Raw genomic sequence first — 19,791 nt, 5'->3', positions numbered from 1 at the left:
AGTACGGAGCCCTGGGGGGACATCACGGGCCTCCAACTAGACTCTGCACTGCTGATGACAACCCCCTGAGCTCTGCCTTTCAGCCACTTCTCAAGCCACCTCACTGACCACTCATCTAGCCCACACTTCTTGCCTATGAGGATGCTATGGGAGACAGTGTTTAAAAGCTTGCTGAAGTCAAGGGAGAAAAACTCCACTGCTCTCCCGCTATCTCCCCAGCCACTCATTCCATCATGGAAGGCTAGGGGTGGATGAACAGTGAGTCCAGAGCTTATGGGTGAGGATGACTAGGCAGGCTAACATGGCAGACACTGCTGTAGGTGTTTACAACAAGCCACCAGCTCAGGAAGAGGAAGTTGATGAGGCTTTTGATGGACGGCAGGAAGCAGCCTCCCAATCACAGACCCAGGCTCACCCAGGGGACTTCCACCACCCTTATATCTGCTGGGAAGACAACACAGCGAGGCACAAAAGTCCTTGCTGGAGATGCTGGGGACTGAACCCAGGACCTCCTGCATGCAAAGCAGGCGCTCTTCCACTGAGCTACATCCCCTTACACATGGCATATGTTGTTGGGGGCTGATCTTTAGGGTGCCCTCTCCTCCCATGCCATGTCCCTGACAAGCACAGCCCCCTTGTGCCCTGCTGCCCTCAGACCCTCCCCAGAAAACTCCATTCAGACCCTCCTGCCTGGCCGTGGGGGAAGCTGGCCTTGCCTCTGCCTTGGGACTGCTCCTGCACAGGGCCACGCCACGGAGCGCTGCGCCTTCAGCATCTCTGCAGCTAACTGGGTCGGGAGGAGACTGTCGCTGCAGGCGCTGCTGCCAGGCTCTGGTCCTGCCAGGGGAGGCTCGATGGAGAGGGGCAAGCCCCTTCCCTGAGTCACCTCTGCCAGCGCAGGCAGTACTCCTGTGTGTGTCACCTGTGTCCACGAGGGCAGCAGCAGGAGGGAGTGGTGTGAGGGAAATGCCCTCCCCAGGGGGATGTGCCCACAGCTCCGATTGCCCCCAGGGTGTGGGGTGGAGGGAGCAGGGGAGCAGGCAGAGCTGGTGCTGGGCAGGGAGCTGCCCAGAGCCCCTCAGCCAGGCTCCAGGCCTCCCCCTGCACCACGCTGCCCACCAGCACCCGGCCATGGGCAAAGGGCAGCGTTCCAATGCCTGGGGCTGGGTACGAGGTTGTGCTCAGGGACATTCCGATTCTTGCAGCACCAGGACAGTGCTGACATTGGAGTCCCCGGCACAGCCCCAGGTGGGGGATTTCTGTGGGCCAACCGGCAGTGCATTGAGCTGTTAACTGAAAGGTTGTTGGTGGAACCCACCCAGGGTCAGTGAAACAGGGAACCGAGCCTGGGGTTGCTGATTTGATTCCAAATGGAATTACAGTATAATGTCCTTGCAATACCTCTTGTAATACCTCTGCAGGAAAGCAAAATTGGACCCCCACGGGAACACTGGCGCTCTGTTGGAATGATGCTGTGGAAACCCTCCAAGAGCTAACAAGACTCAAGGACAAGGGAGAGAGGATCTTGGAAAACAGTATTGCAAAGGACAACCGGCTCCAGCCAAATAACCGTGAGGAAACCACAACACTTTGAAGAACGTCAGGAACAGAGAGGACAAAAACAGCAGAATAACCCAGAGGAACTTACAAGTTCATTAGGGCCTATTAACCTAGTAAAGTGCACCCCTCAAAATGAATAATGAGATGGTAATGACATGATAATGATGTTACCACCTTCTTCTCTGCTTCCTATGCTAATTAACACGGATGTTAAAGCACAAGCACAGAGCAAGAATGTGATGTGATAAAACTGTAACCAACAGAAAAACCTGTATAAAGTACTTCCTGAAAAGTGTTTATAGATGAAGAATGAGAAAGGGAAAAGGTGTGCTAGCTTTGTGGATCTACCACCAAGCACCCATCCCTGTGCAGAAATGAACAAGTATTTCGATCCTGCGCGTCTATTGGTTAGTTGCACACTCGGTAAAAGAACCCAATTTGGGACAACACTGATACAGCCCCAAACAAGCCACCATGCCTCTGGGTCAACATGCCCTCTCCATGCTCCTTTTCCCATGGAACAGTCTGGCTCGCTTCCATCCCCTACCTCCTCCAAATCTGCTGCATTTTCCCATGCAGTAGGTGTGCTCTGACACTTTGTCTCTATGTACGATCTGGTCGACACAGTTTTCAGTTTAAAGCCTGTTTGCATGTGTTCATACATGTCTGTCTGCATGGATACATAGTTATTAGTTACATGGCAGCCTATTCCACCTGGGTCTGTATTCTCTTCCAAACCTCCTTTTCACCAGCACCCGGCAAGCCCAGAGGACAGCACCAGCTATCACTTAGGTTCCACATGGCCAGGTATGCTGGGAGGCTGCTGGAGACTCCCTGGGAGCTCCATTTACAACAGTCTTACAGATAGTCCAGCACATGCAGCAGGTTTTTGGCTTGTGCATTCAGATGAGTGAGGACATATATTATTAAGTTTCATTTCATTTGCCCTTTCCAGGTTCCCTTTCACTTCTGTGCCCTTCACCCGACTGCTGTGCTTTCCCCAACAAACTGGATACTAGTATCACAAGGACACAACACCTGAATCTCTGAAGAGCTGCTTCTGTAGAACTGAAAACATTTCTGGTGGCTGAGTCAAGACACTCACTTGGAGGCAGCCTTCCCCCACCTCCTGCACACACCGACTTAGTAGACAGATGTGTATCTTTGCCTAGAGGAATAAATCTGGTAATTTCAACGGAGTTTTTTATAGCCTGAGCCCCTCAGCTCCATGTGTCAACAGCCCCCAACCTGCCACCATGACAAGAGGAAAAAAAAAAGAAAGAAAGAAAGAAAAAGAGCTCCAGTGCTGTGCTTCAGGAGCTGGGCTAGCTTATCACCACACACATTTCCTCTCCCTGAGCCCTGAATCTTGGTGCTGCACTCCAGAGGCAGACTCTAGCACCTTCACTGCCTTTTGCCATCCTGATCCTGGCACACCAGAAGGAAATGAAGCCCTTGAGGTGGAAGGCTCAGAGAATTGATGTAATTCCATGAATTCTTTGCAGTAATAGGGAAGCTAATGTCCTGCATGGAAGACAAAAGTTTCTTTTCCCTTCTTATTCTCCATTTCCTGCATTTTTCCCATAGTGAGACAGCAGAAAATCTTGCTCTTCCAGCAGGGTTCCCTACTTCTACATGCCTGCTTTCTGCACCTTTTCCACACCCTCTGTCTTCCCTGTCTATATCCTCACACACACCCCAGTTCCTCTCCTTTCCTCCAGCAGCATGCTAAGACTGAGAAAGACTAAGTGGGGATGGAAAAAATAAAATAAAATAACAAGATGCAAGCATGAACAGCAGCGGGATGGCAAAGCAGGTGGTATATGAAAATGTTTGCAAACCATGTCAGACACCCAGAACAACTTGTGTCCTTCCAAATCTGCAAAGTGAAAATGATCTACCAAGTGAAGCAATTCTGAACGCTTGTGGAATTTGGTACCTCTGGTTCTGCATGTTGCCAGGGACACCTGGCTGCAAGAAGCACTTGGGAGAGGGCCAAGCGTTGCAAGAGGCAGCCTCAGCTGGAGCTGAGCCCTGGCAGGAGCAGAAGGAGGTAAGGTAGGTGTCTTGATGATGCTGTGCTTCTTCTGCTAGCCAGGTTGGCTGGGCAGAGGCTTTGTTGGTGTGGGGCAAGAGATGGGCAGTGGCAGCTGCCTTGGGCACCTCAAGGCATGTGCTTGCAGGCTGCCAGGCCGAGCATGCAGCCAGCCTGCTGGCAGGCAGAAACCTCCTGCTCTTTGCCAGCACTTCCCACCTGCTTCTCAGCAGCTCCAGGAGCCAGGCAGAGGCGTTCAAGGCCACCGTCATAGCTCAGCTCTGCACCTTTGCCAGGGCATGTGCAGGAGCTCATGAGCCCTATGCATCGGGCAGCCAAGGCAGCCTGTGCCTCTGGTGGGAGCAAGCTGGGGTCCTTGCTGCTGGGGTGGGTGGAAGGGAAAGGAGCCACAAGCCTGCACAAGAGCCCGAGACTCCAAAGCTGATGGAGAGAGCAGCAGGCTTGCAAGGGAGCTCAGAAAGTGCCTTCCCCAACTCCCTGCCCACCCACAGCACCAGCAGCAACGGGGTCTGTTCTCCACCGCCCCAGGCACCTGCCAAGACGCAGATGCCCCGCGACACTGCCCCACTGCCAGGAGGCATCTCTGGAGCAGAACTGAATGCACAGGGCTGCGATGGGGCTGTGGGTTAACATTCTCCTGAGGACACGTCACCTTCAGACCTTCAACTGCCTCTGCGGAGGTGTCTTGAGGGGCTCAAGTGCCCTCCAGCAGGGCACAGCTCTCCCACAGCTGATTTGCTGCAATACCCGAGAGCCTGGCTCTGGCCATGGTCGTCAGGAGGCTCTGCACATCCTGCTCCTCCTGGTGCCCACAGCCGGGCTGGGCTCAGAGAGCAGCTGGGGACCTGCCCGGGGGAAAGCGGGGCTGTCGGCAGGGGCACCGGGACGCTGGCTGCCTCCTGCCTCCAGCCTGGAGCCCCCACAAGCCCTGCTGCACCCGTGGCGTCTCCTCACAGCTGGGACGGTGCTAAGAAACGGTGACTGCAGCTGGCACCGAGCCGTGGGGCCACCAGGAGAAGGGGCGCAAGAGCCGGGGCCTCTCAGGGGCCAGAGGTGGCCCAGGCTGGGCCGGGCCTTCCCCAGCCGCTGCTGCCACACAGCCGGGCCGTGGCGGCTCTGGCTGCCCCCGTGCGCACGGCCGCTCGCTCTGTCCAGCCCGCGGCCCTCGGCCCCGGTGCGGCAGCTCCCGGCGCTGCAGCTAAAGGCTCCGGGCGGCCCCGGGCCGGGAGACGCTGCCCCGCGGCAGCAGCCGCCTCTCGCCCCCTCCCCGCCCGCAGGGCCCGGGCAGCCCCGCCCCCGCCCCGCCCCTCACTGCCCTCCTCTGGGCCACTGCGCATGCTCCGCCCTGCCCGGCCCCGCCCCTCCCTCTCTGCCGCGCCCCTCCCCTCCCCTCGGGGCCCCTCCCCTCGGCTCCCCTCCCCGCCCCTCCCCACCCAGCCCCTCCACAGCGCATGCGCACTGCCGCCTCCCTCCCGCCCCTCCCTGGTGTCCCGCCCCGGGAGGCCATGTCCAATGGGAGCCAATGGGGGAGTGCGGGGTGGGAGGGGCCTTGGTGTGAGAGGCATCACTTCCGGGTGTGGGGGCGGGGCCTGTGTGCCCATGGCTGCTGGTGCTGGTGTGTGGGGAAATGCTGCTGCCCCAGGGCCCTGGGAGAGTCTGCGGGAGGGGATGGGAGGGGAGGGGAGAGAGAGAAACCTCTGCACTGTGCTGGGGGCAGCTGCTGCCTGTGAGCATCCCGGGGACACAGGGGGGGTTTTCAGCGCATGCTGCGGCCTGGCAGGTGCTGAGAAGCCCTGAGGTATGAGAGCTGCAGCACTAGTGACCCCCCAGGAATCAAGGGAGGAGGGAGAGGAACAGGGCAGCTGCTTCCTGTGCTGCTTCTGCCCCGGGATGTTCTCCCCTGGTGGAAAGCTGAAACGTCCTGGGTGTGGGTGGGGAAGCTGGTGGGGAAAGTAGATAGGCAGGAGCTGCTGCTGTAGAGCGCTGGGGCAGTGCAGCAGGTTTTGTGATTAGCGTGTGAAATTTTGATTTATTTTCAGCTTTAGATTACAAACCTTAGCAGTCTGTCCTCTGCAGTAATGAGGAAAGAAGAGGGCTGTGAAAAGAGCAGGGCCTGAGCCCTGAGGTAGGTATATGTAGACCTCCAGTGCTTTTTTGGTAGCTTCCTCTCTTCTTACAGTTGCTTGGGAGGAAAGTAAAAGGATGGCCACAAACAGGCACTGTCCTTGCTTTTAAAGCCGGAGTAGAAGGTGTGCATTGCTGTGGGAGACAGAGGTATCTAAGCAGAGATACATTTTTTTCTTGCTTCTGTGTTGCAGCCATTCGTGTTCCCTGGCTGTGGCTGCTTTAGCAAATCCAAACTATCTCCATTCATTCTTGAATCTGAAGAGAAAATGGCTTTTCCTGTATGGTCAGTCGACTTCTGGCCCCCAGAATGTTTGATAAGGACAGGACAAGGGTCTCCTGGATGGTAAGTGCTCTCCTGAAGCTGGAGAAAGAGGTGCTTCTGTGCAAGAGCGGGTATTACTACTGCAGCCAGGTATTTAAGCTGTTGTCATCCCTGAATGTCACCTTGAGAAAGTTGTAGTGTTCTTTCTGTCTGCTGGCAGGCAGATGCTGGCCAGCTGTGACTGAAGAGAGCTTGGCAGAAACGTGTGTCTTGCCCAAAGTTGTCCTGGAGGACACACACATGTTCTGCCTGCTTGAGTTTTACTTTTGAAATAGACCCTGCTGAATGAGAATGTATTTTTATAAGCATAGATTTATGTTTACCACCAAGCCCCCAATGATTTCTGTTTGGCTTGAGTAGCCTGTTGACAGCAGATATATGAAAGCTGCAGCTAAGGATCTCAGTTCTGTTGTAGGAAGTTTTTGTGCACCTGACACAAAAGAGAGATGGTCCTGTAGTGATGGTACCAGCAGGGTTTGGGAGCAAAAGTGTTGAAGAGAAGTGCTTTTGTTGAAGAAGGTTTGAAGAATCCATACAGTGTTGCCTAGTCTTTTGGCAAGCAAGCAGAAGAAACCTTGGCAACAGCTTTCAGGCTCTGTTCCTGAAGCAGAACTACTTGCAAGCCTCCATCTTTGTATCTGCTGACCAAATGCTTCAGCTGAGCATTGCCTTCCTCACTGCCAGGTGAGAAATGTGCAGCTGAGACTTACTGAAAGACCTGGCTCCTGAGGCCTCCTTTGGCAGGATGTTAAGTGGGTGCCTGTGAGTTGCTTCTCTTTTTCTGGAGGTTACAGAAGGTTGAGATTTGCATGTTTCCTCCCGACCTGAGCTGGCTTAGTAATGTTTAGGGTGTTGCTTTCCTTGAGGAAGGAGGCAAGCTTTACATCTAGGCTGGGGTGGTCTGTTGTTAGTAACAGCAGAAACCTTGGGTGCTCGATGGGGCCTCTACTGGGTGGCCTGTGAGAGAGAGGCTGAAGTTGGTGTGGAGGGAGAAGTAGCTGTGTGTGAGCAGTGTGTTGCCTGGGGGAGGTGTGAGGTGTTGCTGAGATGCTGCAGTGGTGGCAGTAGCTGCTGCTGGAGAGACCTTCCCGTGTTTGGAGATGATCCATGAGGTGCTTGGAGGGAGGAAGTTTGGGGCTGGAAATACAATGTTGGGAGTGCAGGGCACTGGGTCTCTGAGAGGCTTCCCTGATGCTGCCAAACCCTGTTTTGCCTGTTTTCTCCTCAGCGTGCAAGCATGTATGCATGACCCTGGCCAGACTCAGGGGAAGAAGTAAAGATCAGGAGTTGCACATTATTCAGTTAGATGATATGCCTTAGTGTTCTTAGGTGGCATGTGCCTTGGAAATCTCTGGTTCTACTGCTGAACCAGTGTTACTGCAGCTGTGTGGACTTTCATCCATTCTTGTCTCTGTGACTGTGTGTGTGGCCAGGGGCCTGCGAAGGTGTCGTGGGGGCTAGCCCTAGGCATGATACTGTCTGTGGTGAGTGAGTATGGGAGGACCCGCTATTTCCAGTGCAAGCAGGATGGATCCAAAATCAGTCGAGTGACCTGGACTGCACTGTTTTCTGGTTGTGTGCCTCTCCTCATGAGCAGCAGCAAGAGCATTTCACCTGAAAGTGTTCAAATCCCTTGGTCAGAAGTCTAAATCAGCCAGAGCATTTGTGGTCCTATAGCTTCTGTTGGAAGCTATGGAATAGCACAAGCTATTTTCTGCCTGAAAAAAGGGAAGGGAAAGAAAAAAATGGGAGAGAAAAATCCCTTCTGGCTCTTTATTGGCAGAAGTGGCTTTGTCAGGATTTTGTGAAAGGGAGGATACATGTTAAAAGTGCATGAGAGAGGCCTGAGAGTGGTAGTGAAATTTCTAGGTGTAGACTGACTCATGTTGTCATAGTGGTGACCTCTGCAGCGTCTGGCTGTTTGCAGTGCTGGTGGATGATAAATTCCTTGTGCCCCCTTAGGAGCCCTTTACTGCAATCAGTGTAGAGTTTAGAGAAGACTCTTCGACAATCCCGTTGTGACTGTTTGGTGGGTGTGTGTATTTTGTTGTTGTTGTTTCTTTGATGATGGCGGAGCTTCTTTGTGAAAGTAAGGGTATTTGTAGGAGCTCCTTAGGTGTTAAAAAAAAAAATCAAAGAAGCCAAGAAGCAGGTAATCCTCTCCCTGCAGCCCAGCCCAAAGTAATAATTTTCTAGTTGCTTAATTTGCTAGTTTGCTGGTTCATTACACCAAATCACAGAATGAATAAGGTTGGAAGGGACCTCTGGAGATCATGTAGGCCAACCTCCCTGCTCCAGCAGGGTCACCTAGAGCATGTTAGCCAGGGTTGCATCCAGGTGGGCTTTGAATCTCTCCAGAGAAGGAGACTGCACAACCTCTCTGGGCAACCTGTGCCAGTGCTCTGTCACTCTCACAGGAAAGAAATTCCTCCTCATATTCAGGCGCAACTTCCTGTGGTTCAGTTCATGCCTGTTGCGTGGCACTACTGAGAAGAGTTTGGCCCCTGTCCCTTTGACACCCTCCCTTGATAAAATCCCCCCTCAGTCTTCTCCTCCCCAGGCTAAACAGGCCCAGCTCTTGCAACCATTCCTCCTAGGGCAGATGCTGCAGTCCTGTGATCATCTTCATAGCCTTCCGCTGGACTCTCTCCAGTAGCTCCATGTTTCTCTTTTATTGGGAGCCCAGAACTGGATGCAGTACTCGAGATGAGTACGGACACTGAGATAGCTCATTTCTGTCTTTCTGTGCTTCTCTCAGGCATTACAGACCAGCAGCAAATGTGTGTGACCAGGACAAACCAGTGAAACAAGATAGTGCGGAGGTAACCTTGTGTTTATCAGTTCATTTTTAGGGAATGATGATTGTATATACTCAGCCATCATTGTCTGCACTCTTCCTTGTATGTTGTAGAGTGAAGAAATGCTCTGCTGCCAGTAGTTTTTCCCTAGGGGAAGGGGGAGCGTTCTTCAGCAAGCGCCACTTTCCCAGAGGTGGCCTGTTGCTGCTTGTTTTGTTTCTGTGCCGTTCTGAGCACTCTGTACTCTGCTGTTTCAATTCTTTCCCTCTTACCTGTTGGGTTATCCTTCAAAGCCCGCAGTGCACGGGCTCAGTTGACTGACTGTACAAGCCTGCAACACGTGTTTTGTCTTCTCTGACTTTTGTTGTGAGGTACGTCTTGGACTTTGATCTCTGATGAGGATGACATCCAAACTAGAAACTTACCCATGGAAGTGAGAAACAGGGATCTCAGTCTCAGCTTAATACCAATGTAGGGAGGCTTTGCAGAGCTTTCTTAACGTTCTTAAAGTCAAAACCATTCAACGTTGGGGCTCTCTGGCCGCTGTTTAACTGTGGAAACAGTAGTAGCTGGGGCCCCAGTTTGAAAGTGGCTCTCCCTGAAAAAGGATCTTGTAAACTTGGAAAGAGAGGAGTGTGCTGGCTGGTTGGTTGTGTGCACAAAATATCCTTGTAGCACTGTTATGCAGGCGGAAGGCTTTTTGCATTGTCATAGCCAGCTTGCTAGCACTTGCCGTGCAAAGGGTTAGCACATCAAGGGTTCACCAAAGCCTGCAGAGTCATGCTGCAGCCTGAGGAAAAGGGGATTTCTTTTTGCATTTTGTGAGCCCAGCTGCAAGCAAGAACCAAGAAGGAGATGCTATTGCAGATCGGAGCATTTTATCCCAACAGGCCCATGCGTTGTGTGCCTGCCTTAAGCACACTTGGATGCCCTCAGCCATATTGCAGCCGGTCAAATGCCCACCATGGTGTTCCACTTGCCTGACTCCAGTGTTGTCGTCTGTTCCCCCTTGTGTTGTCAGCTCAGCTCCCTGTAAAACTCACCAGCCTCCAGTTCTTCCAGGCTCGTGTCTTTGGTGCCTTGGTGTGGGGAATGCCTGCTGTGGTTGGCTGAAGCCTCAGTGTTGGGAGGGCTGCAGCGTCATGTGGCACAAGAGGCCTTTGCTGTTCCTGTGTTCATTCCTGAGCTGCTTTCTTGTGTTTGCTAGTCCTCGTGTTTTCTGTCCACTTCCTCTCTTTCCCCTGTTACTGCGGAAGGAAGTACAATTGAAAGCAACCATACCCTTCCAGGTTAGGAAGTGAGGCAAAGAACCAGGCTGCTGTTGCTACCTGAGCAGCAGGCTGAGGAAGCCCATGGTCTTTTGCTCTGAAACACTCTGACAGTTTCCAGCCTTTAACCTGACAGGCTTTTTAGTGGGCCTTGTTTCAGCTGACTGCTGCACCCAGGTTCATGTGCTCAGTACCCTCCCTTGTAAATCCTTTCTACTATAACTCTTTTTTTTCCTCCTCAGGCCATGGTGAGAGGGTTCAGTGCTGCACTGGAGGAAGGCAGGCCAGGGGAGATCATGAGCAGTGCTTTGAACCTCACTGCCACCCCTGAGGACGTCCACACGCCAAGGAGCCTTTGCTAATTGAAGGATGAGGTGACACTTGCTGCAGTGCAGTGGTATTCTCATACGCGTTGTTGCTGTACGTGAGTTTTCTTTTCAAATTCTTTGTTGACTTTTTCACTGCATTAGCAGGAGGGAAGAAGGAACCTAAGTGTAGTGTGTAATTGCAAATTCTCAAACGCTTGTTTCTAATTATCTGTCAGATGGGAACATTTGCTGCTTCTCTCCCTTGCTCTCTCTTTTCTTTTTTTTTACCCCTCCCCCTGAGCTTTTAGGAACCTCTCTAAGTTCAAACTCCAGACCAGCACATGACATGAAGAGTAATGACATGTGTGAGTAATGGATTTTGCTGTGAGAAATATTAGTGCTAGTTTCATGGCAATGGCTTCTTCCAAAGAGTGTCACAGCCTGAGAGAACTTTTATTTTTCCTGTCTTGTTGTAACTTACAAGTTGATAAGTATGACCATACTGGAAGTATCCTCTAATCAGGGAGGACCCACCTCCTTCCTCAGAACATGTGAAATAACAGTGAGAAGTTGGTATATGCACCTTGTGCTGCATTCTCTGCATTGCTTTGTTGTGGGGTTTTGGAATGGGCACTGTTTAGGAACAGCTATTTGGGGACTTGGGTTTTCAGTCTGGAACTTATCCAAATGATGGCTGGGGTTGAAAGAGGCAAGAAGATTGCCTGATGCCTTCCATCGCAGAGGCACAAGCCGCTTTTAGTCTGCTCTGATTTGCTCCTCAGGTGCTAAGTTGTCTCATTCCTCCTGTACAAAAGAAGGATGTGTGCTTGGGCAGTGGGGTGAGCCTACAGGCTAAGAGGGCACTGCTTCGCTTCCCATGCCTGTCCTTGTGCCTCAGGTTTGGGTTCCTATTGGCCTGTTTTTCCTTGACACCTCATGCCCTCTGAAAGAATCTCCTGGCTCCTGTAGTTTAGTCACCTGTTCCAGGCAAATGTATGCCAGCATTGATTTTATAAATGGACTTAAGTTCCCTTGTGAAATATTTCCTTGACTGAATTCAAGAATTTCCTTTTCAAGGATCTGAGGCCTTCTCAAGTCCAAAGGGCATTTCCTGATGGCAACTTGATGGGTATTTGTCCTTGTGGCAGCCTTGCTTGTGAGGGTAACCGGTTCTGTGTCCCTAGAGCGACTTTGATAGTAACAGTCCTGTTTCCTCTGTCTTAGTTTGGCTATGTCCAATTAAATTCCCCTAGTGCCCTTTGGAATGATTGGCACTTCCTTTCTGGAGCATCTTCATAGCCTGCCTTTGTTGCTTTTTGTTGGAATCTCACTTCCCCTTTTTTTTTAAATCGGACTACAGAATTACCCACAGAACTTCCTATGGTGCCCCTCAAGTGCCAGTAGGAGCCAGTAGGAATCCTTCCATACCTGCTGGGAAAATACTCCTTTCTTCATGGTTTTAATTGTGGCTCATTAATGTGTAATTGGCTGAGGCACTCAGTTGTGTATGCAGATAAGAATTTGCGGCAACTTCCACGTTTCCTGAACTCGGCTTTAGAGCAGAAATTCTTGTGGTTACTCCTGCATGCCAGAATGATATTGCTATTCTCCCCTCCTGGGTGGTCCGTGCAGGTCCTGCTGCCCTGTTGTTCAAGGCCACATCTGGAGTAGTGTGTACAGTTGTGGGCTGCCTGGTCCAAGAGAGACAGAGAGCTACTGGAGCAAGTGTAGCCAAAGCCTTCTAAGATGCTGAAGGGTCTGGAGCATGTCTCATGTAGGGTAAGGCTGAGCAGGCTGGCACTCTTCAGCGTGGAGAAGAGGAGGCTGGTGGGGGATCTTCTTAATGTGTGTAAGGATCTGAAGGGAGGTTGTAGAGAGGGTGGGACCAGGCTCTTTTCAGTGGTGCCCAGCGATAGGCCAAGAGGCAACGGGCACAAAATAAAATACAGGACGTTCCACCTGAACAAAAGGGAAATCCTCTTTGCTGTGAGGGTGACTGAGCAGTGGAACAGGTTTCCCCGAGAGGTTGTGGAGTCTCCTTCCTTGGGGATACTCAGAGCCATCTGGACGGGTTCCTGGGCAACATGTGCTAAGTGCCCCTGCTTGAGCCGGGGTTGGACTAGCTGATCTCAGAGGTCCCTTTGAAGCTCTGCCATTGTGTTATTGTGTGAACTCTAAGATAAAAAAGCAAAGAGAGATTCATATACTTGAGTAATATCTGTCAATGTCTTGCTTTTTCTCCATTTTTCCCAAATGTCCTTTTTCCTTTTTTTTCCACCCTCCCTCGCGGTGCTTCCTGCCCTCCCCCACACTGCTTTTTTCCCTTGCTCATTCCCTGCCCCCCTTTTTTTTAATCTCATGGTACATGTGTATTTTCTTTTCTCTCACATCTTATGGGTTTTTTTTTTTTTTTTGCTTTTCTTACATTTTTCTTCTTTATTTGATATTTTATTGATGTTTTCTCTATGTTCCCCCCCCCCTTATTTCCTTGCTTTAACCCCATTTGTCCCATTTCCCCCCCTTTTTTGGGGAGGGGGGGGAATTCCTCTTTTCTGTGGATTTCCCCTCTTTTATTTATTTCTATTTTCTGCTTTACTCTTCTTCTCTTCCCCTCTCCAGTGTTTCTCCCTGCTCATTTTCTACCTTTGTTCTCTGTTCTTCGAGTCTTCTGTTCTGTTCTTTTCTCTCTCTTTTTTTTTTTTTCTCAGTGTTCTTCTCAGGGTTTTTTTTCGGAGCTTTTTGGAAGAGTGCTGGGGTTATTTTTTTCATTTTTAGGGTTTTGGGGGGGTGTCTTTTTTAATTTTCTTTTTCCCTTGATGTTTTCCTGATTTACACCATCCTCCCGCCATTTTCTCTTCATTTCCCTGTTTTTCTCGGTCTCTCTGTTTCTTCCCTTTCTTACTGTTTGTCCCCATTGCTCCCATTTGTCCTATGTTTGCCTGTTTCTTTTGATTCTCTGGTTTTCTCATTTTTCCTGTTTTACCATTTTCCCCTTTTGTCCCATTTCCTTTCCGGCTCTGCATGTTTTTTTCCCATTCTTCTGTCATTATTTAGGTTTCCCCTCTGGGTTTTTTGGCCCTCCTGGATGTTTTGGCCCCAAGTCTGTTGCCCTTAGATTTTTGCCCTCCTATTTTTCCCTTTCCCCTTTTGGTAGTGGGTCAGCATTAGTCAACGTTTCGTGATGAAGTCTGGAGGAACGGCAAGAATGCCTTCGTGCTGAAGCTCTAAGACCTCCATGTTTGAGGTGCCCTTACTTGAACTGAAGGGCTTGGTCGAACTCTTTGATGAGGCCTATAGTAACAATTCTATCCTAAATCCATTTTTGTCTCATCTTCTTGGGAAAGGGGACGTGGAAAGCTAACAGCCTGGCTACTGGACTATTCCATCAGCGAGTGAGATGACATCTCTCATCCGGAGGAAATGGAGGGCTGTTCCCAGGGCCAGCACTGACCCCTGACCTGGGGGCTTAGCCCTCGACTACGGGAGCCTTCTGTCAGAAGAGGGACCTGCCTTGATGCCTGAAATGGTTGACAAGCTGGAATTTCAGTAGTTACTTCAGGATAAATTTTCCAATATTCTCTAAGTCATGGCATTTGCGGATAAACACATCTAGCTGAGTTCTGGATTTCCATCTTCCAGGAAACCCCATCAGCTGGAGAGTAAACTGTTTCCAGGTTTAACCCCCTTCCTTTAATGACAGCTCTCAGAAGTTGAGGAGGTGAAGGCTGTACTCCTCCTGAAGCCTGCCGATGGAAATTGGTGGAGTTGTCTTCTCAGAGTTACTGAGACACAAGATGGAATGTGGCTGCCAACTGGACAAGCTTTGGCCCGTATGAAGAAAGAGCTATCCTTTCAGAGGAGGTGTTGAAATGCTACATCACTTTCTATCATGAACACTCTAACAAGGATATATTGCAATGGCACCCTGTAAGAAGGTATGCTTTTAGTGAACGGATCTTGTATTCCTTTTACCTGCCAAACCTGGCATGCACCAGACTCGGGCTATAAATAAATCACTGGATTTATCCTCCTAGGCAAAGCCATACATCTGTCTACTAAGTCGGTGTGTGCAGGAGGTGGGGGACGGCTACCTCCAAGTGAGTGTCTTGACTCAGTCACCATAAATGTTTTCAGTTCTACAGAAGCAGCTCTTCAGAGATTCAGGTAGGGTGTCCTTGCAATACTAGTATCCAGTTCCTGGGGAAAGCACAGCATTTGGGTGCTTGAAGGGCACAGACGTGAAAGGGAACCTGGAAAGGGCAAATGAAATGAAACTGAATAATATATGTCCGCACCCATCTGAATGCACAAGCCAAAAACCTGCTGCATGTGCTGGACTATCTGTAAGACTGCTGTAAATGGAGCTCCCAGGGAGTCTCCAGCAGCCTCCCAGCATACCTGGCCATGTGGAACCTAAGTGATAGCTGGTGCTGTCCTCTGGGCTTGCCAGGTGCTGGTGAAAAGGAAGTTTGGAAGAGAATACAGAGCCAGGTGGAATAGGCTGCCATGTAACTAATAACTATGTATCCATGCAGACAGACATGTATGAACACATGCAAACAGGCTGTAAACTGAAAACTGTGTCGACCAGATCATACATAGAGACAAAGTGTCAGAGCACACCTACTGCATGGGAAAATGCAGCAGATTTTGAGGAGATGGGTGATGCAAGCGAGCCAGACTGTTCTGTGGGAAAAGGAGCATGGACCCAGAGGCATGGTGGCTTGTTTGGGGCTGTATCAGTGTTTGGGTCCCCAAACTGGGTTCTTTTACCAGATGTGCAAGCAACCAACAGACACACAGGATCGAGATACTTGTTTATTTCATTTCTGCACAGGGATGGGTGCTAGGTGGTAGATCCACAAAGCTTCTCCCTTCCTTCTCCCTTTCTCACTCTTTATCTATAAACACTTTTCAGGGAGTACTTTATACAGATTTTTCTGCTGGTTACAGTTTTATCACATCACGTACTTGCTCTGTGCTTGTGCTTGAACATCCATGCTAATTAGCATAGGAAGTGGAGAAGAAGGTGGTAACATCATTATCATGTCATTACCATCTCATTATTCATTTTGTGGAGCACACTTTTTAATAGGTTAATAAGCCCTAATGAACTTTTAGGTTACTCTGGGTTATTCTGCTCTTCTTGTGCTCTCTGTTCCTCACGTTCTTCAAAGTGTTGTGGTTTCCTCATGGTTATTTGCCTGGAGCTGGTTGTCCTTTGCAATACCGTTTCCCAAGATCCTCTCTCTTGTCCTTGAGTCTTGTTGGCTCTTGGAGGGTTTCCACAGCATCATTCCAACAGAATGCCAGTGTTCCCGTGGGGGTCCAGTTTTGCTTTCCTGACAGGCGGTGAAGGGGTATTTCAAGGGGAAGGCCATTATACTGTAATTCCATTTGGAATCAAATCAGCAACCCCAGGCTCCATTCCCTGTTCCACTGTCCCTGGGTGGGTTCCACCAACAACCTTTCAGTTAACATCCGAACGCTCTGCGTGTTGCGCCACAGAGACCTCCCCACCTGGGGCTGTGCCGGGGGCTCCACTGTCAGCACAGTCTCAGTGCTGCAAGAATGGGAACGTCCCTGAGCGCAACCCCGTACCCAGCCCCAGGCAGGGGGATGCTGCCCTCTGCCCATGGCCGGGTGCTGGTGGACAGCGTGGTGCAGGGGGAGGCCTGGAGCCTGGCTGAGGGGCTCTGGGCAGCTCCCTGCCCAGCACCAGCTCTGCCTGCTCCCCTCCTCCCTTCACCCCACACCCTGGGGGCAATCGGAGCTGTGGGCACATCCCCCTGGGGAGGGCATTTCCCTCACACCACTCCCTCCTGCTGCTGCCCTCGTGGACACAGGTGACGCACACAGGAGTGCTGCCTGCGCTGGCAGAGGTGACTCAGGGAAGGGGCTTGCCCCTCTCCATCGAGCCTCCCCTGGCAGGACCAGAGCCTGGCAGCAGCGCCTGCAGCGACACTCTCCTCCTGACCCAATTAGCTGCAGAGATGCTGAAGGGGCAGCGCTCTGTGGGGTGGTCCTGTGCAGGAGCAGTCCCAGGGCAGAGGCAAGGCCAGCTTCCCCCGCGGCCAGGCAGGAGGGTCTGAATGGAGTTTTCTGGGGAGGGTCTGAGGGCAGCAGGGCACAAGGGGGCTGTGCTTGTCAGGGACATGGCATGGGAGGAGAGGGCACCCCAGAGCACACCCCCCATCTACATATGCCATGTGTAAGGGGATGTAGCTCAGTGGAAGAGCGCCTGCTTCGCATGCAGGAGGTCCTGGGTTCAGTCCCCAGCATCTCCAGTGAGGGCTTTTGTGCCTTGCTGTGTTGTCTTCCCAGCAGATATAAGGGTGGTGGAAGTCCCCTGGGTGAGCCTGGGTCTGTGATCCGGAGGCGGCTTCCTGCCGTCCATCAAAAGCCTCATCAACTTCCTCTTCCTGATCTGGTGGCTTGTTGTAAACACCTACAGCAGTGTCTGCCGTGTTAGCCTGCCTAGTCATCCTCACCCATAAGCTCTGGACTCACTGTTCATCCACCCCTAGCCTTCCATGATGGAATGAGTGACTGGGGAGAGAGCGGGAGAGCAGTGGAGGTTGTCTCCCTTGACTTCAGTAAGCTTTTAAACACTGTCTCCCATAGCATCCTCATAGGCAAGAAGTGTGGGCTAGATGAGTGGTCAGTGAGGTGGCTTGAGAAGTGACTGAACGGCAGATCTCAGGGGGTTGTCATCAGCAGTGCAGAGTCTAGTTGGAGGCCCGTGATGTCCCCCAGGGCTCCGTACTGGGGCCACTCTTCTTCAACTTATTCGCCAGTGACCTGGACGAAGGTACAGAGTGCCTCCTCAGCAAGTGTGCCAACAGTAATAAACTGGGAAGAGCAGCTGATACATCGGAAGACTGTGCTGCCATTTGAGAGACCTGGAGAGGCTGGAGAGGTGGGGGGAGTGGAACCTCATGAAGTTCAACAAGGGCAAGTGCACGGTCCTGCATGTGGGGAGGTATAACCCCATGCACCAGTGCAGGCTGGGGGCTGAGCTGCTGGAGGGCAGCTCTGCAGAGAAGGACCTGGGAGTGCTGGTGGACACTAAGTTGACCATGAGCCAGCAATGTGCTCTTGTGGCCAAGAAGGGCAGTGGCAGCCTGCAGAAGGGACGATTGAGAGGGGATCTTATCAACGTGTACAAGTACCAGAAGGGAGGGTGTCAAGAGGATGAGGGTCACACTCTTTTCAGTGGTGCCAAGCAGCAGGACAAGAGGCGGTGCGCACCAGCTGAAACACAGGAAGTTCCACCTGTGTGTGAGGGAAAACTTCTTTTTTGAGTAACGAGCACTGGAAGAAGCTGCCCAGAGAGATTGTGGAGTTTCCCCCAACTTTCTCTGAATCTGCAATTTTCTGATTGCCTCAGTGCCCCCCACCCCCTAAGTCTGGCCCTGGACAACCTGCCAGAACCATAAGTTCTGGTAGGGCAGATGTAATGATGGAGTGGGGCAGTCACAGATGCCTGCGACCCTCTTTGGGTCCCTGGCTAGTGCAGTACCAGCAGGGTTTGGTCCAGGTCTGTGCGGCCCCTTCTCCTCTCAGTCCACCCCTCCTGGCCCTTTCTCTTCCTGGCTTTCATTTTGCAAGATCAATAGATGTTTTAGGAGGACCCAGAGAGTGGGGAGCAAGTGGGGCAGACTGGGACTGTACTAGAGGAGGTCCTGGTGCAGAGGGGACAGGGAGCCACCCAAGCTGTGCTCCTGGCTGTGGGCAGTGACAGCTGGGAGGGCTGTGGGTGCTCCTGGGTGCCAGGTGCTGCTGCGGCAAAGTGCAGGGCTGCGACGGAAACCTTTTTGAAGCAAAGGAGGACTCCAAAGCAAACACCCCGAGTGCCCCATTCAGCCCCATCCTGCTGTGTGCAGGAGGAGGAGGAGGAGGAGAGGAGCTGCTTCCTCATCACCTGCCGCTGCAGGGGTGACCCAGAGCACGCAGGACCAGGATGGAGCTCTGGGACGCTGGCCACGGGACACGGCGTGGACAGGGGGTGCCAGCACTCCCCAGCTGGGGTAAGGCCTTCCGGAGATCCTCCTCAGGTCTAGCAGGGATCCTCCCCAGGTCTGGCAGGGTATCGCCTGGAGGCAGTGCCCACCTCAGCCCCTGTAGGGAATGGGGCCTGTTTGGGGAGGGGGTGCTCTTGGAGGACGCTCGCACTGCTCATCCTCCGGCTGAGGCAGGTACGGAGCAGCTGAGAGCTGCCCCCAGAGCATGACGGGTCTTTCCCTTCTCTTCCAGAGCAGCTTGCTGTCTGGGAAGGGGTGTCTGACTACACTGTGCGGCAGCTGATGCGGAACCAGGTGGGTGTGCCTTGCGGGGCCTGCCCCGGGAAGCCTTCTCCTGGAGCTTGTGTGTCTGTGGGATGCCTTCTCTGCTTTGACTGGTAGAGTTGAGAGGGTGAAGAGGAGGGGGGTGAAAGCATCTGGAAAGGTCTTCCAAAGAAGGGCCCCAAGGTTTCTCCAAAGCTTTGTCCAGCACTTTGTCTGTCCCCTTTGTACAGCAGGATGGAGCAGGGCACCGAGCACCATCCCCATGCCCTGACAAGTGCCCGGCCTGTCCAGCTGCCAGTCTCATCGTTCTTCTCTTCCTTCCTGTTTGCAGGGAGTCCGAGTTATTCGCCTTGGCACATTTGACGTAGTAACCGAACAAGTCGGTGGTGGGAAGCGTGCTCTTCTCACTGTTCGCAGGCCCGTGTTCCATCTGTCACGGAGTATTGCAGAGCTTCCCGGCCTCACCTATGACCTGGCCTATGCTCCTGGTAAGAGGAGAGGCTGAACCGCTTGCTTCCCCTGGGGACATCCTTGGGGTGTGCCTAACTGCTGGGCAGCAGTGACTGTTAGGAAGCTAGAATTCCTTCAGCAGCTGTGGAGAACAGCTTCAGGGGGTTTTAAAGCACCAGGACAACATCATGCACATTACAGTCACACTCCCTCCCTCCCAGACTTGCTTTCACAGCTGGCCTCATGCCAGATGTCTTGGGGCTGCTGCTTCTCTGCTACTGACTGCGTTCCCCTTCTGCTGCTTCCCAGGTCATAAGCTCTCCGAGCCCCTCAAGTACGCTCACATAGCCTCGGCCCTCTCTGTTCCTCGGAAGACAGTGGAGGCGTGCATAGAAGAGACCATGCGGCTTTTCTCCCGCTGCCTGCAGAGCGGGAAGAACGTGGCCCTTGTGCTGAAGGGCCTTGGCACGCTTGTAATTCAAGGAGCAGCTGTGAAAATGAGGTTTTGCAGGGACTTTCTGAAGAGGCTCAATGGGACAGAGCAGCTGCTGGAAGCTCTTATCGCGGTGAGTTCCCCGTTCCTCCAGCACTACCTGTCGTCCTCTGGAAAGCAC

General features: G+C 52.1%; 2 non-coding genes across 2 annotated transcripts; one reads left to right on the top strand and one right to left on the bottom strand.

Moving 5' to 3' along the window:
• Positions 1-481: 481 nt before the first annotated feature.
• TRNAA-UGC (transfer RNA alanine (anticodon UGC)) lies at positions 482-553 on the bottom strand. The gene has a single exon. It is a non-coding gene; the product is annotated as a tRNA-Ala (tRNA).
• A 16,101-nt stretch (positions 554-16,654) lies between these two features.
• TRNAA-CGC (transfer RNA alanine (anticodon CGC)) lies at positions 16,655-16,726 on the top strand. Its single transcript has one exon. It is a non-coding gene; the product is annotated as a tRNA-Ala (tRNA).
• The last annotated feature ends 3,065 nt before the right edge of the window (positions 16,727-19,791 follow it).

This window comes from Rhea pennata, unplaced genomic scaffold (assembly GCF_028389875.1).
Source record: "Rhea pennata isolate bPtePen1 unplaced genomic scaffold, bPtePen1.pri scaffold_26, whole genome shotgun sequence".
Taxonomy (NCBI): Eukaryota; Metazoa; Chordata; class Aves; order Rheiformes; family Rheidae; genus Rhea; species Rhea pennata.
The sequence above is the reverse complement of the archived record's forward strand: the minus strand, read 5'-3'. Positions and strand labels throughout refer to the sequence as shown.